The sequence below is a fragment of the Canis lupus genome, unplaced genomic scaffold (genome assembly GCF_011100685.1).
Source record: "Canis lupus familiaris isolate Mischka breed German Shepherd unplaced genomic scaffold, alternate assembly UU_Cfam_GSD_1.0 chrUn_S2110H2309, whole genome shotgun sequence".
Classification (NCBI taxonomy): domain Eukaryota; kingdom Metazoa; phylum Chordata; class Mammalia; order Carnivora; family Canidae; genus Canis; species Canis lupus.
In genome coordinates, this window is record NW_023330992.1 from 1 (window position 1) to 27051 (window position 27051).

The 27051-nt window shown below is 43.7% G+C and overlaps 2 long non-coding RNA genes across 3 annotated transcripts in view; one reads left to right on the forward strand and one right to left on the reverse strand.

The window, feature by feature from the left end:
* Positions 1-979: 979 nt before the first annotated feature.
* On the reverse strand, positions 980-9030 carry LOC119878932. Its single transcript, XR_005387237.1, has 3 exons — positions 9002-9030; positions 4419-4567; positions 980-1437 (listed from the first exon to the last, which is right to left on the reverse strand). It is a non-coding gene; the product is annotated as an uncharacterized LOC119878932 (long non-coding RNA).
* LOC119878933 overlaps positions 1323-27051 on the forward strand; it is a 31193-nt gene continuing 5464 nt past the window's right edge. The window contains exons 1-3 of one of the 2 annotated variants that reach the window (XR_005387238.1): positions 1323-1470; positions 18454-18530; positions 21191-21267. This is a non-coding gene — a long non-coding RNA (uncharacterized LOC119878933). Of the gene's footprint in view, positions 1471-16572; positions 16735-18453; positions 18531-21190; positions 21268-27051 lie in introns of those variants that run through there. The other variant, XR_005387239.1, reaches the window with a different exon arrangement.

Sequence of the window (27051 nt, forward strand, 5' to 3'; positions counted from 1 at the left end):
GCCCCAGAATTCCCCTCTGCCTTCTGTGAAAGAAGCAAGAACCACAGCTCCATCTCTGTCCAGGGACCAAGCCTTAGTTCCCTTTGGGCCCGACATCTCAGTTTAGGATGAATCCCAAAGGGCCCCTGCTGTGTCAGATGCATAGCTGAGATTGGAGTCTGTACCTTCTGACGAGGCAAGAGATAGTTGGAAGAGAGGAAAAAGCCTGAGGTCAGAACTCATGTATTCACCTAAACAGCCCCTTGGTACCTGTTGTTTTCTATCTGAATGGCATCTGTGCATCTTATTACAAGTCCATACTTTTTCCTCCTCAGGAAAATGGCAAGTCCTTCTGCAGATTTCAGAATCATCATGCTTATTCATGGGGATTGGGTAATAGCAATAATGGTAGTGATGAAAAAAACCAGAACTGAGGTATCACCCTCTTTGTTGAAGAGGGTGATGGCCAATGACCCAAGTTCCCATTCGAGGAGATCATGATATGACATGTTCCCAAGTGTCAGACTTTCCTGTGGAAAGCAGTTGTGTTCTCTTCATCTTCCCTCTCCTCTCCTCGTCCTCTCCTCTCCCCCTTCTCTCTTCTGACAGATGGCTCCCTCCAAACTTTGGAGAGTGAACTAGGACTTGGCCCTGTATCAGCCTTTGCTGTACATAGTAGTTAGTCTCTAGGATGGCCTGCGATCTCTTAGTATTCATGTCCTTGTATACTCTTCTCCCATGTTGTATCAGAGTTGATCTGTGCAACCAACAGGATACAACAGAAGTGAAGAAATGTTCCTTCTGATATTTGATTACTTTGAAACTGTAGTATCTCCTTCCTCCCTCCCTCTTCTCCTCCTTTTCTCCCTCTCTGTCATCATTTGCCCTGAGAAATGCCAGTTAGTGCTCTTCCTCCCTCCCTCCATCTCTCTTATCTCTCTTCTCTCTTCTCTTCTCTCTCTCTATCTCTCTCTCTCTCTCTCTCATCATTGCTGTGGGGGAATACATTATAAGGACATCCAGGCAGCCCACACAGAGACCCATGTAGAGAAGAACCAAGCCTGACAACTACATGGGTGATCTTGGAAGCAGGTCTTCCTGGTGACAGGCCCTGCTGACAGCTAGATTACAACTTCATGAGAAACTCAGCCAGAAGCACTTAGCTAGGCCACTTCCAAACTCCTGACCCTCAGATGCCATGAAATAATAAATGCTCATTGTTTTAAACTGCCAAGTTTTGGAGTAATGATTACACAGCAAAGATAACTAGCACAGATATATCCTTTGAGAAAATGAACACCAAGAATCCTGTGGAAATAGTTGTACCTATGCCAATAACTTCCACACGCTTTGTCTCTGTACCAGTGCAGGCAAGAAGAACTGGGTCGCAGGAAACATCATACACGTTGTAGCAGGCAGGACACTTAATGCCATTGGGTACTGAGGATTCCTGAGGCACTGAATGAAGAAAGAAAATTTTCATCTCAAAGAGTAAGCCATAAAAGGAGCTCGAGAATTTATTATCCCCCAACCAAGATCATGCTTATTCCATGATTCCTCCACCCAAAATCAAAATTATTTAAAACTAGGATGGCATGAGGGTGTGTGTGTGTGTGTGTGTGTGTGTGTGTGTGGAGGGGAGTAGGTATTAAGTGGAAAGATAGAGGATCTTATAGGAATTTGGTTTATTTGCTTCTTTCATGAATTGATCCTTTGCCCTGGCTGGAGAAAAATGCTTAGATGCCAGAAGGTAACTTGTGGTCTTAAAAATACTGGTAAGAAATTTTATCATTTCAAGTTTCACATCTAAGTCTTTAATACATTTTAGCTTATTTCTGTGAATGGCATAAAAAGTGGTCTGGTTTCATGCTTTTGTATACATGTAGCTGCCCAGTTTTCCCAGCACATTTTTGGGAGAGACTGCCTTTTCCCCCATTGTATATTCTTCTCTCCTTTGCCATAGATAAATTGACCATACAAGCATGGGTTTATTTCTGCATTCTCTCTTCTGTTCCATTGATCTGTGTCTGTTTTTGTGCCAGTACCATACTGTTTTGATCACTACAGCTCTGTAGTGTATCTTGAAATCTGGGATTGTGATACTTTGAGCTTTATTCCCTCAGGATTGCTTTGGCTACTCAGTCTTTTGTGGTGCAAATTTTACTTTTATTTTCTCTAGTTCTGTAAAAAATACTGTTGTATTTTGATAGGAATTGCATATCTGTAGATTGCTTGGGTAGTATGGACATTTTGACAATACTCGTTCTTCCAGTCCATAACCAAACATTGGAAGTAATTTCACATCATCTGTAGACACATTTTTCTTTATATATCTCCTTTAGCAAAGGAAATAAAACAAATAAACTACTGGGACTACACCAAAATAAAAAGCTTTTGCATAGCAAAGAAAATCACCAACAAAATAAAAAGGCAACCTACTGAATGAAGAAAGATATTTGCAAATTATATATCTTTTAAATATATAATTAAATAATATAATATATAACTTATAAAAAATAAAATATATAAATAATATAAACACTAATAAATTATATATAAATAATATTCTAAATATATAAAGAGCTTATACAACTCAATACCAAAAAAGCCCCACGAATAATCCAATTAAAAAATGGGCATGGAGGGATCCCTGGGTGGCGCAGTGGTTTGGCGCCTGCCTTTGGCCCAGGGCGCGATCCTGGAGACCCGGGATCGAATCCCACTTCGGGCTCCCGGTGCATGGAGCCTGCTTCTCCCTCTGCCTATGTCTCTGCCTCTCTCTCTCTCTCACTGTGTGCCTATCATGAATAAATAAAAATTAAAAAAATGGGCATGGAAAAAAAAAATGGGCATGGGACCTGAATAGACATTTTTCCAAGAAAGATATATAGATGGCCAACGGACACATAAAAAAAGATTCTCAACATCACTAATCATCAGGAAAATGCAAGTTCAAACTATAGAGATATCACTTTATGCCTGTCAGAATGGCTAAAATAAAAAACATAGGAAATAACAATTATTTGTGAGGGTGCAGAGAAAATGGAATCTTTGTGTGCTGTTGGTAGGAATGCAAATTGGGGATAGCCACTGTGGAAAACAGTATGGAGGTTCCTCAAAAAAATAAAAATGGAAATTCCATATGATCCCATAATTTCATTACTGGGGTATTTACCCAAAGAAAATGAAAAACACTAATTTGAAAAGATATATGCACCCCTATGTTTATTGTAGAATTATTTGCAATAGCTGATATATGAAAAAACAACCCGGGTGTCCATGGACTGAAGAATGGATAAAGAACACGTGATATGTATGTGTGTGTGTGTATGAATAAATAAATTTATTTATTCATTAGAGACACAGAGAAAGAGAGGCAGAGATATAGGCAGAGGGAGAAGCAGGCTCCCTTCAGGGAGCCCAGTATGGGACTCAATCCTGGGACCCCAGGATCACAACCTGAGCCAAAATCAGATGCTTAAGCACTGAGCCACCCAGGCGTGTCTATACAAGAGGATATTACACAACCATAAAAACGGATGAGATCTTTCCATTTCAAATAACATGGATGGATTTAGAGCATAAATGCTAAGTGAAATAAGGCAGTCAAGGAAAAATAAATATCTATCATGTGATTTCACTCATATATAGAATTTTAAAAATGAAACAAATTAGCAAACAAAGGTTTTTAAAAAGGCAAACAAAAACCACTCTTAAATAGCATAAACTGATGGTTGCTAGCAGGTAGGTGGGTGGAAGATGGATTATATAGGTGAAAGAGATTAAGAGTACATTTATCTTGATGAGCCCCGAGCAATATATAGAATTGTTGAATCGCTGTATTGTACACCTGAAACTAATATAATACTGTATGTTAATTATACTTCAATAAAAAATACTGTTGAGAGAGTTAAGAAATAAATAGGCAAGGACAAACACTTTTCAACTGGAATGGAAAAGCAAACAATTTAAACCTACAAACTCATACTTAGTGTAAATCCTGAGGACCCATCCCAGCCGCCCAGCTGCCATTCAGTCTTCCTTAAAAGAAGGGCTTGTGCCTATCCCTTCACAGGAAGGAAAGACAGTCAGTGAGGAAAATCAATAGGCAGCTCAGAAGCAGAGAGACAGGTCGTAGGAAGGTACTTAGAAGACAGACATAAGGGATCCCTGGGTGGCGCAGCGGTTTGGCGCCTGCCTTTGGCCCAGGGCGCAATCCTGGAGACCTAGGATCGAGTTCCATGTCGGGCTCCCGGTGCATGGAGCCTGCTTCTCCCTCTGCCTGTGTCTCTGCTCTCTCTCTCTCTCTCTCTCTCTCTCTCTCTGTATGACTATCATAAATAAATAAATTTAAAAAAATTAAAAAAAGACAGACATAAGACAATGGATTGGGATAAAGGATGGGAAGGGAGGGAGAGCAGAGATGTGTTGGCACTCACCTTGGAAGTCCCCTTGGTTATAGAGCTCATCTTGGCAGCACTGGTAGTTTTACCTGAATGTTTTATTATCTCCTAGTGTTGCTGAGAAGGTCCTTGGGACACACTTGCTTGAAGAACAACCTTCTCCTCAACATATTGTAAGAGCTTCCCTGTACAGAAGCAAACCCCAGAAGGAATTTCCCCTTTGAACCATAGAGAGAGCGATGCCCAAATGGGCTACCATTATTAAAGGATTCTGTGCTTCAAATCCTTTTGTCTTTAGTCTTTCCACTTCTCAAGGAGCCCTTCTGCATTGGTCCATGGAATAAACCAGTGGAGGGATGGTTTGTTAGCACTTGTTAGAATGGGAGTGTCATACTTCAATGAGGTGATGCAGAACAAGGATTGTCCAGTCTTTTTACCAGTGTCTCCCACCCTGCCCTCCTCCCACCACCCCACACCCCCAGTCCTATCTGGGTAGAATTCAACATAAGAAAGTAGGGTAAAATAGAAGATGCACAGGAAAGCTCCAGCTGGCACCAACATCAGCACTTGTCTGATCTAATCTCTGATTCCTCAGATGAAGAATCTGAGGCTCAGAGAAATGCAAAACTTGGCTAAAGTTGACTGAGAGGTGATGTGGGTCTCCTAATTTTGTCTCGTGCCTGTTGCCTCCACCACCAACTGCTCTCAACATCAGGAGAACCACAGAAAGCTAGCTCTATCTGTTGCTGCCCTACCTCCCCAGTTCTTAGAGGAATAGCCAAGGGCTTGCTCGTGAAAAGAAACAGGGTCTGAGAGAATGTATTAGTATCTTCAGAGATTCACTGACACTCTGTTAGGGTAGAGTATACTTCCTTGTCTCACTGACAATAGACATGGTCATATGATTTGCTCTGAATACTAAAATGTGAGCAGAAATGTGTATTCTATGTTCCAGCAGAAGCTAGGGTATACTTGGAGTATGGTTCTCTATCTCTCTTCTTTTTTTTTTATTGTGGTACAATGCATATAAGGTAAAAAAATACTATCTTAAAAATTTTTAAAGATTTTACTTATTTATTCATGAGACACACACACACACAACACACACAGAGACAGGCAGAGATACAGGCAGAGGGAGAAGGCTCCATGCAGGGAGTCCAATGTGGGGCTTGATACTGGGACTTCAGGATTATGCCCTGAGCCAAAGGCAGATGCTCAACAGCTGAGCCACCCAGGCGTCCCTATATTAAACATTTTTAATTGCACAGTTCAGTGGTGTTAATCTCCATGCTCTTTCTTCCCTCCACCATGACACCCAGCAATTCTTTAGAAAGCATCTTCTCCATCAACTTGAGTCCCAGGTTAATATGATTTAGAGTAGACATGCGGCTGACCCAGATGGTGTGAGCAAGAAATAAATCTTTAATTTTGTAGCTTCTGACACCTTGGAGTCACTTGGTATAGCAGCGGTACTTAGCCTCTTAGTACTTAGCAGTACTTAGCCTGGCTGATACCAGGATAACACATGGCTGTCATCTCTAACTTGCTGTCCACCCTGCTGGCTAAGACCATGAAGTTTCCATGCAATAGCATCTGACTTACAACTAAGTAGAAGAAAGTGTTTCTAGCTTCTAAAATCTCAAGGTGAAGGATGCAGACCGAGAATAAAAACATCTGAAAGCAAGGGCAAATGTATACAACTGAACATGTGCTTTCATTGGCACAGGGCATGCTCAAATGGCCTGATCTTCTGCCTTGTTGAGAATGGATTTTCCTCGGATGTGAGTCTTGAAACAGGGTGTCAAGCCAACTTTCTCATTCTAAAGAGAAGATAGAAATGAAGAGAAGCCAGGGCAGAGGGAAACATTAGTTCTTCAGTCACTGACTATCATTTCAGGCAGGGAATTTTTATTACTGTCTACCCCTAAAAACACGTAGGAAGACACAGACCAAAGAGATGTGATGGTGTCAAGTTGTCCACCCCCAGCCTGGGGCCACCCAATGCTTGCACAATCCCTGGTAGCCTGCCACCCAAGAGTACAGGTTCTTTGAGTGACCAAGCCCTCTGGTCACTGGGCCCTGACAAGGGACAGATGGTGTTTGTACTTCTTCCAAGGATAGACTATGTCATGGCTTAGGCGGAGGAGGAAATAAAAGCTTCATAAACACACTCAAGCCCTCTTTATGGTATTCACTTATATACCTGGCAGATGTCCAACTCATCAAAATTCCACCCTTTTCTGAACATGTCAAATGGCCAAAAGTTAGGTCGAAGTTTGAGAAGGCAGAGAAGGGTCTGGAAGTGATAGAATTGGGGTTGAGCACAGGCAGTGTTCATGGTGGAACCCACCCTGGAGAAAGACAACCAGTTACTCATTTCCCCCTCAATTTCTGGCCCTTGATGTACTCACCAATATCTATCATATCCCTTCTAAGAACCTGGGCCTAAGGGAAGTATAAAGCTTACAGTTTTTTTTTTACCTGGATTCTGGAGCCAGAGTGCCTAGGCTCAAAGCACCTAGAACAATGCTAGCATGACTAGATTTGAATAAAGTTTAGCTATAGCTGCTGCTATAATGCTCTCACTCGTCCTTTTCATAGAGCTCGTAATTCAAGAGCACAGATAGGCAGCATTTTCTGAACCTGAGGCTTGGAAGATAAATGGGATTCAGGTAAGATTCATGTAAGCCTGTGAAAATCCCACTCCCTGAGGCCTAGAGGGAAAATGAAAAGGCAGTTGTCATGTGGAGAAACCACCAATACCAAGAATGAGGGTCCCAACCCTGAATCCCAGATTTTTGGTTATTTCAAGAGGTGGGGATGGAACTCCTCAAAAGCCAGTCTGGAGAGCTAAGAGTAAGGTGTGCATCCTGAGGCCCACCATGTTCATCTGAGACGTGGGCAAGTCAGAGTAAGGATGTACCGGCAGGTGGCCTGATAACAAGAAGTAGGGCTGCAGGTCCTGATGTGCAGGGCATTGTGCACAACATTGTGATGCTCAGACAATCTTGCCAGTAAACCGGGGAGGTAAAGGTTATGTGCAGGTCTGGGTGGGATTCTTTGGCCCAGCATAGGGATGCTTCCCTGAGACCACTGCTCAGTGAGAATCAAGACTCTACATCCAGCTGCCATGGGATCATGAAGGAAATGACTATAAGAGAGAAAATGTCACCCTAACTACTTTCTTACTACCAGCTTAAAGCACTCTTCCCCACTCACTAATTCACAGGACCAGAAGGTATTTTCTAACCCCATACGAACATGTAATGGCCAGAACATATAAGGGTGAATGAAAAAGAGTTAGGATGAAGATATGGAAGTTTTCCAGTTAACAAAATAAGCCTAGAAGTCAAAAACTAGAAAGTTTCATGTGAGGGCTATGAATGAAAGTTTGGACAGGGTGGTGTGTGTGGTGAAGGTGTGCAGCAGGGAGGCATCTTGGGTTCAAATTATGAAGGTAACTGTCTTGGTTTCTTAGGACTACCATAACAGAGTGCCACCAACCAGGTAGCTTAACAACAAAAATGTGTATTCTCACAGTTGTGGCATCTAAAAGTCTGAACATGGAGCCAGCAGGGTGGCTCCTTCAGGAGGCTGTGGAGAAGATACTGTCCCATGCCTTGTCCTGGCTTCTGGTGGCTGCAGCAATCTTTGTCACCCCTTGGCTTATAGACACATCACCTGATCTCTGCCCTCCATCTTCACATGGAGTTCCCCTTGTGTGTCTCCCTCCTCTTTTTATAGGGATAGGGACACTAGCCGTATTAGGTTGGGGCCCACATATTTTCAGTATGACCTCATTTAACTGATAACATCAGCAATGACCCTATTTCCAAATAAGATCATATTCTCAGGTATCCAGGGCTTAGGACTTCAATATATCTCTTTTGGAGGTGCAATCAAAGTCATAACAGGAACAGAAGCCCTTGGATTCCCCCCTCTCAGTGCCCATTCCTTCTACCTGGGTCCCTCTAACTTTGTCCTTTCATGTGTCCATCCAAGTGGCTAGCACTGCTCTCCTCAGGGACACTCTTTACTGTCTGAAAGCGGTCCATCTGAGAGTGGAAATTGGGACAGCCACTATGGAAAACAGTAGGAAGGGTCCTCAAGAAACTATAAATAGATTGCACTTCTGGATATATAACTTAATGAAACAAAATCACCACCTGAATATGTCTAACACCCCATATTCATCACAGCATTATTCACCATAGCTAACCAATGGTAACAACCTAAGTATCTATCAACAAATGAATGGATGAAGGAATACTATTTGGCCATAAAGAAAATCTTGCCATTTATTGACAAATGGATAGACATTGGGGAATTATGTAGGTGAAATAAGTCAGAGAATGACGAAACACTTATAATCTCACTTACATAATAATTGATAGAAACAGAATAGATTGGTGCTTACCAGAGATAGAGGGAGAGTGTGGGGGCATACTCCTTAGTTTTGTGATCTTGGGGCTAAATTTATCCTTTTCTTTGAAAAACTTGTCATGCCCTGTCTTCCATTTTAAGTACCATCTTTATGGATAATGATCATTACAAAGAATACATGTTTGTTGCAAAAAACCCTCAGAATGTAGAAGTATAGAATAAAAAGTGGAAGTTACCTGCCTTCTGGTGGCTTCTACATCCTGTGGATTGTTTTCTGAGTGAGGATGTTCCAGGGTTGTAGTTCTTCCTGAGGCAACAACTGTTCTTGTAAACTGTAGAGAGGTAGTTTAAGGAAGTGGGTTTATGGATGAACATAAGATTCATCCCTAACTGGGTTCAAATTCCTACCCCTTCTGTTACTAGCTCTTCCAAAGTGGATGGTTATTTCAGCTTTCCATGCCCCTCTTTATCTTTAAGCTACAAGATGATCATGGTAGTAGTCCCTATATCATGGAGTTGCTGTGAGAATTAAGTGATTTCACAAACATGGTAATTCTTGGCTACTTTTATTATTGTTTTGTATCTTCCTGCCTACTGGAGGTCTTTGAGCCAAGGAATAATGAGATAGTACAAGTTCAGAATGTAAATTAACCAACGAAAAGCCCAATAAGGATAATAGCACTGTCTCTGAGGTGTGGATGGAAAACGTAAAAAACAATTTTAAAAATTAATTTTTCCAGCTTTATTGGACATATAAATGACATGTAATATTGCATAATGTAAAGAATATAAACAGTTTAAAAATATTTTTATTTAAATTCCAGTAAACAGTGTACTGCATATTAATTTGAAATATATATATATATACTGTGAAATTACTACAATAATTTAATTAACATCACACTCACATGGTTACAAATTCTTTTTTCTTGTGATGTGAACTTTTAAGGTTTACATTCTTATCAACTTTCAAATATATAATATTGTTAACTATAGTCACCGTGCTGTGCACTATATCCCCAGACCATTTCATAGGTTGCCTTTTAGTTTTGTTGATGATTCCTACACTGTGCAGAAGCATTTGTTTTGATACAGTCCGAATAGTTTTTACTAGTGTCAGAGGCAGAGCTTAGTGATTCATCAGGTTGCATATAACTCCAGTGCTCATTACATCATTTGCCTGCCTTAATGTCCATCACCCATTTACCTCATCCCCTCACTCCCCTCCCCTCCAGCAACCCTGTTTGTTTTCCTAGTGTTAAGAGTCTCCCATGGTTTGCCTCCCTCTCAATTTTCATCTTATTTTTCCTTCCTTTCCCCTATGTTCATCTGTCTTATTTCTTAAATTTTACGTATGTGTGAAATATTATGGTATCTGTCTTTCTCTGACTGACTTACTTCACTTAGCATCATACCCTCTAGTTCTAGTCACATCACTGCAAATGGCAAGATTTCATTCTTTTTGATGGTTGGGTAATATTCCATATTATATCCATATATATTGCTTCTCCATTCACCTCTCAATGGGCATCTTGGCTCTTTCCATATTTTGGCTGTTGTACGCACTGCTGCTATAAACATTGGACTGCTTGAGCTACTTTGAATAACTATGTTTGTATCCTTTAGATAAATACCTAATAGTACAATTACTGCGTGGTAGGATTGGTTTTATTTTTCAGTTTTTGAGGAACTTCCATTCTGTTTTCCACAGAGGCTGCAAAAGTCTGCATTCTCACCAAGAGTGTAAAAGGGTTCCCTTTCTCCACATCCTTGCTAACATCAGTTGTTTTCTGTCTTGCTAATTTTAGCCATTCTGACTGGTGTGAGGTGGCATCTCATTTTGGCTTTGATCTGTATTTCCCTGATGACAAGTCACGTGGAACATTTTCTCATGTGTCTGTTGGCCATGTGTATGTCTTATTTGGACAAACGTCTGTTCATGTCTTCTGTCCATTTCTCAACTGAATTTTTTGCTTGAGTTTGATAAGTTCTTTATCGATTTTGGATACTAGCCCTTGACCTGATAAGATCATTGCAAATATCTTCTCCCATTCCATAGTTGCCTTTTAGTTTTGTTGGTTTTTTCCTTTACTGTGCAAAAATTTTTATCCTGATGAGGTTTCAGTAGTTCACTTTTGCTTTTGTTTCCCTTGTCTCCAGAGACATGTCTAGAAAGAAGTTGCTGCGGCTGAGTTCAACAGATTGCTGCCTGTATGTATTCTCCACTAGGATTTTGATGGATTCCTGTCTCACATTTAGGTGTTTCGCCCATTTGAGCTTATCTTTGTGTATGGTGTAAGAAAGTGGTCCAGTTTCATTCTTCTGCATGTGGCTGTATAATTTTCCTAACACCATTTGTTGAAAAATGTCTTTTTCCACTGGATGTTCTTTCCTGCTTTGTCAAGATTAGTTGACCGTAGAGTTGATGGTCCATTTCTGGGTTCTCTATTCTGTCTCATCGATATATGTGTCTGTTTTGTATCAGAACCATACTGTCCTTGATGATCAGAGCTTTGTAATACAGCTTGAAGTCCAGAATTTTGCTGCCTCCAGCTTTGGTTTTCTTTTTCAACATTACTTTGGTGATTTGAGGTCTTTTCTGGTTTCATACAAATTTTAGGGTTGTTTCATAGATCAATGGAACAGAATAGAGAATCCAGAAGTGGAACCTCAACTTTATAGCCAAATAGTATTCGACAAAGGAGGAAAGACTATCTATCCACTGGAAAAAAGACAGTCTCTTCAATAAATGGTGCTGGGAAAATTGGACATCCACGTGCAGAAGAATGAAACTAGACCACTCTCTTGCACCATCCACAAAGATAAACTCAAAATGGATGAAAGATCTTAATGTAAGACAAGATTCCATCAAAATCCTAGAGGAGAACACAGGCAACACCCTTTCTGACTTGGCCACAGTAACTTCTTGCAAGATTAATCCATGAAGGCAAGAGAAACAAAAGCAAAAATGAATTATTGGGACTTCATCAAGATAAGAAGCTTTTGCACAGCAAAAGATACCATCAACAAAACTCAAAGACAACCTACAGAATGGGAGAGGATATTTGCAAATGACATATCAGATAAAGGGCTAGTTTCCAAGATCTATAAAGAACTTCTTAAACTCAACAGCAAAGAAACAATCCAATCATGAAATGGGCAAAAGACATGAAGAGAAATCTCACAGAGGAAGACATAGACGTGGCCAACAAGCACATGAGAAAATGCTCCGCTCACTTGCCATCAGGGAACTACAAATCAAAACCACCATGAGATCCCACCTCACACCAGTGAGAATGGGGAAAATTAACAAGGCAGGAAACCACAAATGTTGGAGAGGATGTGGAGAAAGGGGGACCCTCCTGCACTGTTGGTGGGAATGTGAACTGGTGCAGCAACTCTGGAAAACTGTGTGGAGGTTCCTCAAAGAGTTAAAAATAGATCTGCTCTATGGACCCAGCAATTGCACTGTTGGGGATTTTCCCCAAAGATACAGATGCAATGAAATGCCGGGACACCTGCACCCCGATGTTTGTAGCAGCAATGTCCACAATACCCGCACTGTGGAAGGAGCCTCGGTGTCCATAGAAAGATGAATGGATAAAGAAGATGTGGTTTATGTATACAATGGAATATTACTCAGCCATTAGAAATGACAAATACCCACCATTGGCTTCGACGTGGATGGAACTGGAGAGTATTATGGCTGAGTGAAATAAGTCAATTGGAGAAGGACAAACATTATATGATCTCATTCATTTGGGGACGATAAAAAATAGTGAAAGGGAATAAAGGAGAAAGGAGAAAAAATGAGTGGGAAATATCAGAAAGGGAGACAGAACATGAAAGACTCCTAACTCTGGGAAACGAACTAGGGGTGGTAGAAGCAGAGGAGGGTGGGGGGTGGGGGTGATGGGCACTGAGGTGGGCACTTGACGGGATGAGCACCGGGTGTTATTCTATATGTTGGCAAATTGAACACCAATAAAAGATAAATTTATTTTAAAAAATTTTAGAGTTGTTGGTTCCAGCTCTGTAAAAAATGCTAATGCGGGCAGCCCAGGTGGCTCAGCGGTTTAGCGCCACCTTCAGCCCAGGGCCGGATCCTGGAGATTCGGGATCCAGTCCCACGTTGGGCTCTCTGCATGGAGCCTGCTTCTCCCTCAGCCTGTGTCTCTGCCTCTCTCTCTCCCTCTCTGTGTATCTGTCATGAATAAATAAATAAAACCTTTTAAAAATTGGTATTTTGATAGAGATTGCACTGAATGTGTAGGTTGCTCTGGGTAGCAATAGACAACTTTTGGGGGTAGCATTAACAATATTTGTTCTTCCAATGCATGAGAATGGAATGTTTTTCCTTTTCTTTATGTCTTCCTCAATTTCTTTCATAAGCATTCCATAGTATCCAGAGTACAGATCCTTTACCTCTTTGGTTTATTCCAAGGTGTCTTATGGTTTGGGGGACAATTGTAAGTGGGATCCATTCCTTCATTTCTTTCATCCGTTCATGTTTAGTGTATAGAAATGCAACTGACTTCTGTGCATTGATTTTATATTCTGCGATTTTGCTGAATTCCTACATCAGTTCAAGCAATTTTGGGATGGAATCTTTTGGGTTTTCTATATAAAGTATCATGTTGTCTACAAATAGTGAAAGTTTGACTTCTTTGCCAATTTGGATGCTTTTTATTTGTCTGATTTCTGAGGCTAGGACTTCTAGCACTATGTTGAACAGCAGTGAGAGTGGACATCCCTGTCTTATTCCTGACCCTGGAAGAAAATCTCTGTTTTTCCCTGTTAAGGATGATATTCACTGTGGATTTTTTGTATGGCTTTTAGGATACTGAGGTAAGTTCCTTCTGTCTTTATACTGCAGTGAGTTTCAATCAAGAAAGAATGCTGTATTTTGTCTTTTATTAATGTTGTGTATCACGTTGATTTGCAACTGTTGAACCACCCTTGCATCTCAGGAATAAATTCCTTTTGGTCATGGTAAATAATCCTTTTAATGAACTTTTGGATCCAATTTGCTACTATCTTGGTGACAATTTTTGCATCCATATTCATCAGGGATCTTTGATCTGTACTTCTTTTGGGTGGGGTCTTTATTTGGTGTTGGGATTGATGCTGGCCTCATAGAATGAGTTTGGAAGTTATTCTTCCATTTCTAGTTTTTGGAACAGTTTCAGAATAGGTACTAATTATTTAAATGTTTGGTGGAATTCCCCTGGGAAGCCGTCTGGCCCTGGACTCTTGTTTGTTAGGAGACCTTTGAGATCTGATTCAATTTCTTTGCTGGTTATGGCTCTGTTCAGATTTTCTATTTCTTCCTGTTTCCGTTTTAGTAGTTTATATATTTCTAGGAATGCATCCAAATTGCCTAATTTGTTGGGATATAATTGCTGACAATATTCTCTTATAATTGTATTTCTTCAGTGTTGCTTGTGATCTCTTTTTCATTCATGATTTTATTTCTTTGAGTCCTTTCTCTTTTCTCTTTTTGATAAGTCTGGCTAGGCATTTATCGATTTTATTAATTCTTTCGAAGAATCAGCTATTAATTTCATTGATCTTTTCTGTTTTTTCCCCCATATCATTGCTTTATGGTCCACTCTATTATTTTTCTTCTCCTGCTAGATTTAGGCTTTATCTGTTGTTCTTTTATCAGCTCCTTTAGATTTCAGGTTATGTTGTGTCTTTGCAACTTGTTTCTTGAGAAAGGCCTGTGTTGCTATATACTTTCCTCTTAGGACCACCTTTGCTGCATCCTCATAGTTTAGGGGACATGTCTAGAAAAATGTCGCTACAGGAATACCAGAGAAATTGCTCTCTTCTAGAATTTTTATACTTTCAGATCTCACAATTAGGTCTTTGATACATTTTGAGTATATTTTGTGTATGGTGTAAGAAAATGGCCTACTTTCATTGTTTTTGCAAGTAGCTATCCAGTTTCCCAACAGCACTTGTTGAAGAGACTTTTTCCCATTATTTTTTCCTGCTTTGTCAGAGAGTAAATGATCATATAATTATAGATTTTTTAGTGTTGTTTTATTAATCTGTGTGTCCATTTTGTACTAACAGTATACTTTCTGAGTTACTACAGCTTTGTAATAGAACTGGAAGTCTGGAATGTGTTACCTCCTGTTTTGTTTTTCCAAGATTGCTTCGGCTGCTTGGGGTATTCTGTGGTTCCATATAAATTTTAGGATTGTTTTAGCTCTGTGAAGAATGCCGGTGATATTTTGATAGGAATTGCATCCAAAGTGTAAATTTCTTTGGTTGGCATAGACCTTTTAACAGTATCTGGCCTTTTTTTTAAAATTTTTTTAAAATTTTTATTTATTTGTGATAGTCACAGAGAGAGAGAGAGAATGAGGCAGAGACACAGGCAGAGGGAGAAGCAGGCTCCATGCACCGGGAGCCCAACGTGGGATTCGATCCAGGTCTCCAGGATTGCGCCCTGAGCCAAAGGCAGGCGCCAAACCGCTGCACCACCCAGGGATCCCAGTATTTGGCCTTCTAATCCATAAGCATGGAATGTCTTTCCAATTGTGTCATCTTCAACTCTTTAATCATTGTTTTATAGTTTTCAGAGTATAGGTCTTTTACCTCTTTGGTTAAGCTTATTCCTAGGTATTTTAATATTTCTGGTTCAATTGTAAATGGGATTATTTTATTAATTTGTCCTTCTGCTGTTTCATTATTAGTGTATAGAAATGATACAGATTTCTGTGTGTTGTTTTTGTATCCTGTGACTTTACAAATTTATTTCTCAGCTATAGAATGTTTTTGAAGGAGTGTTTAAGGTTTTCTGTGTGTACTATTATGTCAACTGCAAATAGTGAAAGTTTTACTTCATCCTTGCAATTCCGGATGCACTTTATTTCTCTTTGATGTCTGATTGCTGTGGCTAAGATTGAGAGATAGGGAGGGAGACAGGGCCAGGCCAGGAGGGACAGAGAGTGAGACCGGGAGGGAGAGACAGAGACCCGGACGGAAGGACAGGGAGGGAGACACAGAGCCAGAGAGAGGCTTCGTGCCTCCATGAGCAGGAGTCCCTTGGGACTGAGCGGGGGGCTCAAGGCCTCAAACCCAGCGCCTGACCAGACTACCCGGCAGAGGCATAGGCATTCTCCACTCCGCTCTGAACTCCGCGAAGGGCGGGCCTCTGTGCGGGGGGCGGGCCCAGGGGCGGGAGCGGGGGCGAGGCCACAGGGTTCCAGGAGCTTGCCCCTGCGCCTGACCCCGAGCGTGACCTGAAGGGGGCCGCGGCTGGCCGCAGGAGGAGCTGTGCGCAGATGCGACCCGGCGGTGGCAGGAGGTAGCTCGGCCGCGCCCCCAGTCCAGGCCCGCGGTTCCCCGCGGTTCCCCGCGCTCCGGGCTCGCGGCAGCAGCTCTGCAGGCCTCGGCCCCCTGCGCGCAGGTCAGCGTGGGCCCCGGGAGGTGTGACGGGACCTGGGGTGGCTGTGCGAGGGGCATCTGACCCTCGCTTGTGGCGCAGCGGGTGCCTGGGAGGGACCGGGAGGGGGACAGCGGGCCTTGGGGCTGCATGGAGGTGGCCCCGTGGCGAGCCGGACCCACACCCTTTGGGCCGCCAGGGTGCCGGGCAGAGGGCTGCGGGGAAGGAGTGGTGGGACCTGTTGGCGGAGGGGGGCGGCGGTGGGGCCTCCTACAGGTCAGGCCAGGTCTCCTTTGGGCGGCTCAGGGAGGGTGCGGGGCCCCTCCCCCGGGCTCAGGGAGGTACCGCGGAACCCATGTGCGTGCGCTCAGAGGGGTTAGGGTGCAGGCACCTTGCAATGTCAGGGCACGGCCTTGGGACGGTGGCTTGAGGGCCTGGGCTGCTGGGCCCCAGGAGCCTCCCCAAGCCCTTGGCTCTTACTCCGCCCCCCTCCCCCTCCCAGCTCTCAGGTCCCTCCCTAAGCACCCCAGCCTGGCCAGGAGCCCGCCCCTCCCGCTTGGTCCCTGTCAGGTGAGTATGGCTACCTCTGAAATTTTTGCATTTTGAAAACGTTCTCCTTTCTCCACAGCCTCCCCAAAATTTGGTGTTTCCTGTCTTTTTAATGTTCTCACCGGTGTGAGGTGGCATCTCATTGTGGTTTTGACCTTTATTACTCTGATGGCCAGTGACCCAGAGCATTGTCTTGCCTGCTTGTTGGCCATGTACATATAGGTCTTCTTCCGTGACTTTTCTGTTCGTGACTTTTCCCGTTTTCTGGATGGGATGGTTGGTCTCTTTGCTGTGGAGTTGCAGAGGTTCTTCAGAGATCTTGGATGCTGGCCCTTTATCTGACAGGGTCATTTGCACATACCTTCTTCTCCCATTCTGTGGGCCACCTTTGAGTTATGTTGAGTGTTTCTTTTGCTGTGCGGAAAGTGCTCATCTTGATGAAGTACCAGCGATCCATTTTCGCTCTTGTTTCTCTGGACTTTGTGGCTGATGTAATTTGCAAGAAGTTGCTGTGGCCCAGTTCAAGAAGGGTGTTGTTTCCCGTGTTCTCCCGGGGGGTTTTGATGGAATCTTGTCTCACATTTAGATGCTTCATCCATTTTGAGTTTATCCTTGTGTTTGGTGTGAGAGGAATGGTCCAGGTTCATTCCTCTGCATGTGGCTGTCCAGTGTTCCCAGCAGCCTTGATCGAAGAGACTGTCTTTTTTTTCCCATCTTTCCTGCCTGGCCAAATATTAGTTGCCCGTAGAGTTGAGGGTCCACATCTGGATGCTCTCCTCTGTTCCATTGATCCATGTGTCCGTTTCTGTGACAGTACCACACTGTCCTGATGCTCACAGCTTTGAGGCGCGCCCTGAAATCTGGCATTGTGCTGCCCCACCCCCACCCCCTGCATTGGATTTCTTGGCTACTATTCCCGTGGCCGTTCGGGGTCTTTTCTGATTCCACACAAGTCTTCAGATGATTTTTTCCAGCTCTCTGAAGATAGTCCATGGTATTTCTGAGAGGGATTACACTATTTGTGTAAATTGCCCTGAGTCACGTTGACATTTTCCCCAATATTAATTCTTCCAAACCAGGAGCATGGAACCTTTTTCCATCGCTTTGTGTCTTCCTCAGTTTCTTTCAGACATGTTCTGCAGTGTTTTGGGTAGCAATCCTTTACCCCTTTGGTTAGGTTTATTCCTAGGTAGCTCATGCTTTTTTTGGGTGCTGCGGTTGTATAAATGGGGTTGACCCCTTCCTCGATGTCCCTTTCCTCGGTCTCATTCTTCGCTTACAGAAAGGCCACTGGTTTCTGGGTCCCGAGTTTGTATCCCGCCACACTGCCGAACTTGCTGTAGGAGTTCCAGCCATCTTGGGTTTTCTAGGTACGGTATCGTGTCATCGGTGAAGAGGGAGAGTTTGACTTCTTCTTTGCCGATTTGAATGCCTTTTATTTCTTTTCATTGCCTGATTGCTGAGGCCATGACGTCTCGTACTATGTTGAGAATAGCAGCAGTGAGAGTGGACATCCCCGTCTCGTGCCTGGTCATCGGGGAAAGGCTCCCAGTGTTTCCCCATTGGGAATGAGAATTTGCCGCGGGCTTTTCGTAGATGGCTTTGAAGATGCTGAGGGACGTTCCCTCTATCCCGGTACTCTGAAGCGTTTGGATCAGGAATGGATGCTGTGTTTTGTCAAATGCTTCTTCCTCTGCGTCTCTTGAGAGGATCATCTGGTTCTTGTTTTCTCTCTTGCAGATCTGATGAAGCACCTTGAGTGCTTTCTGAGTGCTGAAGAAGCCTTGCACCCCGGGGATAAAGCCCACCGGGTCATCGTGAGTAACTTGTTAATAATGTCCTGTTGGATCCCGTTGGCTCATAGCTTGTGGAGGTGTGCATCCGTGTTCATCAGGGACATCGGTCCAGAATTCTCCCTTTGGGTGGGGGGGGTCTTGGGTTTTGGAGTTAAGGTGACGCTGGCCTCCAAGAACGAGTTTGGAAGTATTCCATTTCTTTCTATCTTTCGGAGCAGCTTTGGTAGCACAGGTATGATTTCTTCTTGAAGCGTTTGATAGAATTCCCCTAGGAAGCCATCTGGCCCCGGACGTTTGTGTCTCGGGAGGTTTGTGTGTTTCTTTATAGGTGTGTTTCTTATTTCCTATTGGGGTTCATTTTGCCAACATAGAGCATAACCCCCCAGGGCTCATCCCATCAAGTGCCCCACTCCGTGCCCGTTGCCCAGTCACCCGCACCCCCCACCCTCCTCCCTTTCTTCCACCCCTTGTTCATTTCCCAGGGTTAGGAGTCTCTCCTGTTCGGTCTACCTTTCTGCTATCTGCCACTCATTTTTTTCTCCTTTCCCCTCTCTCCCCTTTCACTATTGTTTTCATCCTCCCCAGAAGAATGAGACCATATGATGTTTGTCCTTCGCGATTGTCTTCTTTCCCTCAGCCTTAATACCCTCCGGTTCCATCCAGGTCGAAGCAAATGGTAGGTGTTCGTCGTTTCTAACGGCTGAGTAATCTTCCATTGTGTACAGAGACCACTCACCCTCCTTATCCATTCATCTTTCGATGGACACCGAGGCTCCTTCCACAGAGTGACTATCATGGATGTTGCCGCTCGAAACCTCGGGGTGCAGGTGTCCCAGCATTTACCTGCATCGGTATCATTGGGGTACATCTCCACCAGTGCACCCCCATGCTGGATCACAGTGTAGATCCGTTGTTACCTCTCTGAGGCACCTGCACACGGCTTTCCAGGCGTGGCTGCACCAGGTCACATTCCCACCAGCAGTGCAAGAGGGTTCCCCTTTCGCCACATCATCACTGACATTCGCTGCTTCCTGTCTTGTTAACGTTCACCGCGGTCACTGGTGCGTCAGGTGGGATCTCGTTGTGCTTTTGACCTGTATTTCCCTGACGGCCAGTGATGCGGTGCATTGTCTCATGTGCTTGTCTGTCACGCCTACGTCTTCCTCTGTGACATTTCCGTTCACGTCTCTTGCCCGTCTACCAGATTGGATCCTTGGTCTCTTTGCTGTGGAGTTACAGAAGTTCTTCAGAGATCTTGGATACTGGCCCTTTACCTGACAGGGTCATTTGCACATAACTTCTCCCATTCTGTGCGTTGGCTTTAAGTTTTTTGAGTGTTTCTTTTGCTGTGCGGAAGCTGCTCATCTTGGTGAAGTCCCAGCGATCAATTTTTGCTCTTGTTTCTCTGGCCTTCATGGCTGATGTAATTTGCACGAAGTTGCTGTGGACCAGATCAAGAATGGTGTTGTTGCCTGTGTTGTCCCCTAGGATTTTGATGGAATCTTGTCTTGCATTTAGATCCTTCATCCATTTTGAGTTTATCCTTGTGTATGGTGTGAGAGGAATGATCCAGTTTCATTCTTCTGCGTGTGGCTGTCCAGTGTTCCCAGCAGCATTTACTGAAGAGATTGTCTTTTTTGTTCCCCCTGCAAGGTCTTTGCTGCCTGGCCGAATATTAGTTACCCATAGAGTTGAGGGTCCACCTCTGGATGCTCTCTTCTGTTCCATTGATCGGTATGCCTGTCTTTGTGCCAGTATCACACTGTCTTGCCGGTAACAGCTTCGTGGCACAACGTGAAATCCAGCATTGTGCTGCCCCCGCAGTGGTTTTCTTGGCTACTCTTCCTGTGGCCGTTCGGGGTCTTTTCGGATTCCACACCAGTCTTCAGATGACTTGCTCCAGCTCTCTGAAGAGAGTCCGTGGTATTTCTGACAGGGATTGCATTAGTTGTGTCGATTGCCCTGGGTCACATTGACATTTTCCCGAATATTAATTCTTCCAATCCAGCATCATGGAACCTTTTCCATCTCTTTGTTTCTTCCTCAGTTTCCTTCAGACTTGTTCTGCAGTGTTTCGGGTAGAGACCCTTTACACCTTTGGTTAGGGTTCTTCCTAGGTAGCTCATGCTTTTTTGGGGGTGCTGCAGTTGTATAATTGGGGTTGACCCTTTCCTCGATGTCCCTTTCCTCGGTCTCCTTGTTCGCATGTAGAAAGGCCACTAGTTTCTGGGCCCCACGTTTGTATCCTGCCGCACTGCCGAACTTGCTGTAGGGAGTTTGAGCAATCATGTGGTGGAGTCTTTTGGGTTTTCTAGGTACAATATAATGTCATTGGCGAAGAGGGAGATGTTGACTTCTTCTTTGCCAGTTTCAATGCCTTTTGTTTCGTTTTGTTGCCTGACTGCTGAGGCCATGACGTCTCGTACTATGCTGAGAATAGCAGTGGTGAGAGTGACATCCCAGTCTCGTGCCTGTTCTTCAGGGCAAGGCTTCCGGTGTTTCCCCATTGCGAATGATAATTTGCCACGGGCTTTTCGGAGATGGCTTGGAAGATGCTGAGAGACGTTTCCTGTATCTCTGTACTCTGATGCGTTTGGATCGGGCATGGATTCCGTATTTTGTCAAATGCTTCCTCTGCGTCACTTGAGAGGATCATCTGGTTCTTGTTTTCTCTCTTGCAGATCTGAAGAAGCACATGGAGTGCTCTCCGAGTGCTGAAGCAGCCTTGCACCCCGGGGATAAACCCCACTGGGTCATGGTGAGTAACTTCTTAATAATGTCCCGTTGCAACCTGTTGGGTCGTATCTTGTGGAGAAGGTGTGCATCCGCGTTCATCAGGGACATCGGTCCAGGATTCTTCTTTTTGGTGGGTTCTTGGGTTCTGGAGTTAAGGTGACCCCGGCCTCCAAGAACGGGGTTGGAAGTGTTCCATCTCTTTCTATCTTTCGGAGCAGCTTTAGTAGCATAGGTATGCTTTCATCTTGAAGCATTGGATAGAATTCCCCTGGTAAGCCTACTGGCCCTGGACTTTTGTGTCTCGGGAAGTTTGTGAGTTTATCGGTTTATTTATTATTGGAGTTCGTTTTACCAACATAGAGAGTAACCCCCCAGTGCTAATCCCATCAAGTTCCCCCCTCGGTGCCCGTCGCCCAGTCACCGCCACCCCCCGCCCTCCTCTCTTTCTTCCACCCCTTGTTCGTTTCCCAGGGTTAGGAGTCTCTCCTATTCTGCCCTCTCTGCCATCTCCCACTCATTTTTTTCTCCTTTCACCTCTATTCCCTTTCACTATTTTTGTCATACTCCCCAAAAGAATGAGACCATATAATGTTTGTCCTTCACCTATTGCCTTCTTCCCTCAGCCGTAACACCCTCTGGTTCCATCCATGTCGAAGCAAATGGTGGGTGTTTGTCATTCCTAACGGCTGAGTAATCTTGCATTTTGTACAGAGACCACACACCCTCCATATCCATTCATCTTTGATGGACACCGAGACCCCTTCGCAGTGTGGCTATCGTGGCTCTGAACCTAAGGGTGCGGGTGTCCCAGCGTTTCATTGCATCTGCGTCTTTGAGGTAAATCCCCAGCAGTGCAATTGCTGGGTCGTACGGAGGTCTATTTTTAACTCTGAGGATTCTCCACACAGTTTTCCAGAGTGGCTGCACCAGTTCACATTCCCACCAACAGTGTAAGAGGGTTCCCTTTTCTCTGCATCCTCTCCAACATTTGTAGTTTCCTGCCTTGTTAATTTTGCCCATTCTCACTGGTGTGAGGAGATATCTCATTGTGGTTTTGATTTGTGTTTCCCTGATGGCAAGTGATGTAGAGCATTTTCTCGTGTGGGTGTTGGCCATGTCTATGTCTTCCTCTGTGAGATTTCTGTTCTTTTGCCCATTTCATGATTGGCTTGTTTGTTTCTTTGGTGCTGATATTAATAAGTTCTTTATAGATCTTGGAAACTAGCCCTTTATCTGATATGTCACTTGCAAAATCACATTGATAGTTTATGAGTGTTGAACCAGCCTTGTGTCCTGGGAATAAATCCTACTCAGTCATGGTGAATAATTTTCTTATGTACTGTTGAATCCTATTGGCTAGTATCTTGTTGAGAATTTTTGCATCCATGTTCATCAGGGATATTAGTCTATAATTCTCCTTTTTGGTGGGCTCTTTGTCTGGTTTTGGAATTAAGGTGATGCTGGCCTCAAGAACGAATTTGGAAGTACTCCATCTCTTTCTATCTTTCCAAACAGCTTTAGGAGAATAGGTATGGTTTCTTCTTTAAACGTTTGATAGAATTCCCCTGGGAAGCCATCATGCCCTGGACTTTTGTGTCTTGGGAGGTTTTTGATGACTGCTTCAATTTCCTCCCTGGTTATTGGCCTGTTTAGGTTTTCTATTTCTTCCTGATACAGTTTTGGTAATTTGTGGCTTTCCAGAAATGCGTCCATTTCTTCTAGATTGCCTAATTTATTGGCGTATAGCTGTTGATAATATGTTTTTAAAATCGTTTGTATTTCCTTGGTGTTGGTAGTGATCTCTCCTTTCTCATTCATGATTTTATTAATTTGAGTCTTCTCTCTCTTCTTTTTAATAAGGCTGGCTAATGGTTTATCTATCTTATTAATTCTTTCAAAGAACCAACTCCTGGTTTTGTTGATCTCTTCCACAGTTCTTCTAGTCTCGATTTCATTGAGTTCTGCTCGAATCTTTATTAACTCTCTTCTTCTGCTGGGTGTAGGATCTATTTGCTGTTTTTTCTCTAGCTCCTTTATGTGTAAGGTTAGCGTTTGTATTTGAGATCTTTCTAGTTGTTGAATGGATGCTTGTATTGCAATGCATTAACCCCTTAGGACTACTTTTGCTGCATCCCAAAGATTTTGAAAGGTTACATCTTCATTCTCATTAGTTTCCATGAATCTTTTTAATTCTTCCTTAATTTCCTGGTTGACCCTTTCATCTTTATTCAGGATGGTCCTTAACCTCCACGTGTTTGAGGTCCTTCCAAACTTCTTGTTGTGATTTAGTTCTAATATCAAGGCATTATGGTCTGAGAATATGCAGGGGACGATCCCAATCTTTTGGTATTGGTTCAGACCCGATTTGTGACCCAGTATGTGGTCTATTCTGGAGAAAGTTCCATGTGCACTTGAGAAGGATGTGTGTTCAGTCGAGTTTGGATGTAAAGTTCTGGAGATATCTGTGAAATCCATCTGGTCCAATGTATCATTTAAAGCTCTTGTTTCTTTGGAGACGTTGTGTTTAGAAGACCTATCGAGAGTAGAAAGAGCTACATTGAAGTCACCAAGTATAAGTGTATTATTATCTAAGTATGTCTTAACTTTGGTTATTAATTGGTTGATATATTTGGCAGCTCCCACATTCTGGGCATATATATTGAGAATTGTTAAGTCCTCTTGTTGGATAGATCCTTTAAGTATGATATAGTGTCCCTCTTCATCTCTCACTACAGTCTTCGGGGTAAGTTTTAGTTTATCTGATATAAAGATGGCTACCCCTGCTTTCTTTCGAGGACCATTTGAATGGTATATGGTTCCCCAACCTTTTATTTGCAGGCTGTAGGTGTCCTTCTGTCTGAAATGAGTCTCTTATAGACAGCAAATTGATGGGTCCTGCTTTTTTATCCGGTCTGAAACCCTGCACCTTTTGATGGGGTCATTAAGCCCATTCACGTTCAGAGTTACTATTGAAAGCTAGGAGTTTAGTGTCATCATGATATCTATTCAGTCCTTGTTTTTGTGGACTGTTCCACTGAACTTCTTCTTAAAGGGGAATTTTAAGAGTCCCCCTTAAAATTTCTTGCAGAGCTGGTTTGGAGGTCACATATTCTGTCAGTTCCTGCATGTCTTGGAAGCTCTTTATCTCTCCTTCCAAGTTGAATGAGAGCCTTGCTGGATAAAGTATTCTTGGTTGCATGTTTTTCTCATTTAGGACCCTGAATATATCCTGCCACCCCTGTGTCCTGCCAGGTCTCTGTGGAGAGGTCTGCTGTCACCCTAATACTCCTCCCCATAAAATCAGGGATTTCTTATCTCCTGATGCTTTAAGGATCTTCTCTTTATCTTTGGAATTTGCAAGCTTCACCATTAAATGTCGAGGAGTTGAACATTTTTTATTGATTTTAGGGGGTGCGGATCACTCTATCTCCTGGATCTGAATGCCTGTTTCCCTTCCCAGATTAAAAAGCTTTCAGCTAGGATTTGTTCAAATACATATTCTGGCCCTCTGTCCTTTTCGGCACCCTCGGGAACCCCAATTAAATGTAGGTTTTTCTTCCTCAGGCTGTCATTTATTTCCCGTAATCTATCCTCATGGTCTTTTAATTGTTTGTCTCCTTTTTCCTCAGTTTCCCTCTTTGCCATCATCTTGTCTTCTATGTCATCCACTCGTTCTTCCACCTCGTGAACCCTCGTTGTGAGGACTTGTAGTTTGGATCGCATCTCATTCAATTGATTTTTAATTTCTGCCTGATTAGCTCTAAATTCTGCAGTCACAAAGTCTCTTGAGTCCTTCATGCTTTTTTCTAGAGCCACCAGTAGCTGTATAATAGTGCTTCTGAATTGGCTTTCTGAGATTGAATCGTAATCCATATTTGTACCTTTGTGGGAGAGAGGACTGTTTCTGATTCTTTCTTTTGAGGTGAGGGTTTTCCTTTTAGTCATTTTGCTCAGTGCAGAGCGGCCAAAAACAAGTTGTATTGGGAAAAGGAGAAAAAGAGAGGATAGAAAGAAGGAAAGAAATGAGAAAAAGAAAAAAGGAAGGAAAAAAAGAGAAGAAAGAAAGGAAAATAAAGGATGGGGAAAGCAAACAGAAATCAAAAAGAAAAAAAAAAAACACACGGGGGAGTATCTTCTGATTCTGTATACTTTAAGTCCCTTGACTTCCCCTGGAACTTGTGTGTCTAGCTAGTCTTCTGGGGGAGGGGCCTGTTGTGCTGATTTTCAGTTAGCACTTGGGGATCTGCTCTCCCCCTTCCTGGTTCAGGGCTCAGTGGGGGTTGTTTACCCCGTGAGGCCCCAGGAGGGACAACCACAGTGGCAGTGGCTGGCTCTGGAGCCCTGGATTCAGCTTCCGCAGTAACTCGGGATCTCTCGGACTGCAGGGGCCTGGATGCTCCGGGGGCGGGGCCACTGATCTCCTCAGCTCGGGGCAGAAGCATCCTTGCTGTCCTGGGCCCTCCTGGCCTCTGCCTGTCCTGGGGGGAGGTTGGATCCTAGGCTGTGTCCCCAGAGCCCTGTGCTCCCGGGCCTGTGCTGTTGGATTCGCGCTCCTGGCCGCGAAGACCCTCTCTGCGGAACCACCACCTGAGACCCACAGAGCTGCTCCCGGGCCATACGGCCCCCTCCACGTGGAGCCTCTACCTCTGCTAGAGCTGCCTCTGAGCTGCTCTCGGGTCCCTGCAGCCCCCTCTCTCCGGAGCCTCTGCTGGAGCCCCTCCGAGCTGCTCTGGGGTCCCGCCATGCACACGCTGCAGCCCTTAGGGAGCTGGGTGCACTTTCCTGGGGGCGCAGGTGTCTGTTAGTGTCCCAGGGAGCCTGAGGGCATCCCCGCCTTCCTGGGGTCCTGCTCTACTCCCTGCGAGCATCTTTCTGCTTGGGAAGATTGGTTAAGCTCCTGCTTCTCCCGGACGGGGCTCTCCTGTCCTGGGGACACTCGCCCTGGCCTTAGCCCAGCTCCTTGCGGGGCCTCTCCCCCTTGGAGGCCTTTTGTTTCTTTATTTCTTTTTCCCCGTCTTCCTACCTTGATAGAAGCATGAACTCTTCTTACTGTAGCATTCCAGCTGTTCTCTCTTTAAATCTCAGGCTGAATTCATAGATTTTCAGGATGATTTGAATGTTATCTAGGTAATTTGGTGGGAACAGGTGATTTGGGGACCCTACTCTTCCACCTTCTTGCCCCTCCCTCAAAACGGTAGGGTCTTATTAACACCATCTTTTATTTTATTATTTTTTAAATATTTTATTTATTCATGAGAGACACACACAGAGAGAGAGAGAGAGAGAGAGAGAGAGGCAGAGACACAGGCAGAGGAAGAAGCAGGAGCCATGCAGGGAGCCTGATGTGGGATTTAATCCCGGGACTCCAGGATCATGTCCAGGGCTGAAGGCAGGTGGTAGACCATTGAGCAACCCAGGGATTCCCCATACTACCTTTTAAAATGAATTATAAGCAGAGCTCTGATTAGTGATAATGTTCGTGTTTCTTCCTCCTGAAACAACTACTGCCATTGGGTCGGTAACCACAAAAATGTATAAAGAAATGAAGTACATTTTAATCTGAGAGAAGATACTACCATAGAGTTTCTCGGGGAGTATATTTCATGGATTTACTCAACAAATGCATTTTGAATGGCTACTAGAGAGCTCCTTTTTAGGAATAAAGGATACAGAAAGGAGCAAAACAGATGAATAGCCTGTCCTCATGAAATTTATGTTCTAATAAGACCATGAACATATAATATATATATATGGGAATATATATATATATATATATATATATTCTCATATATACATAATACATATA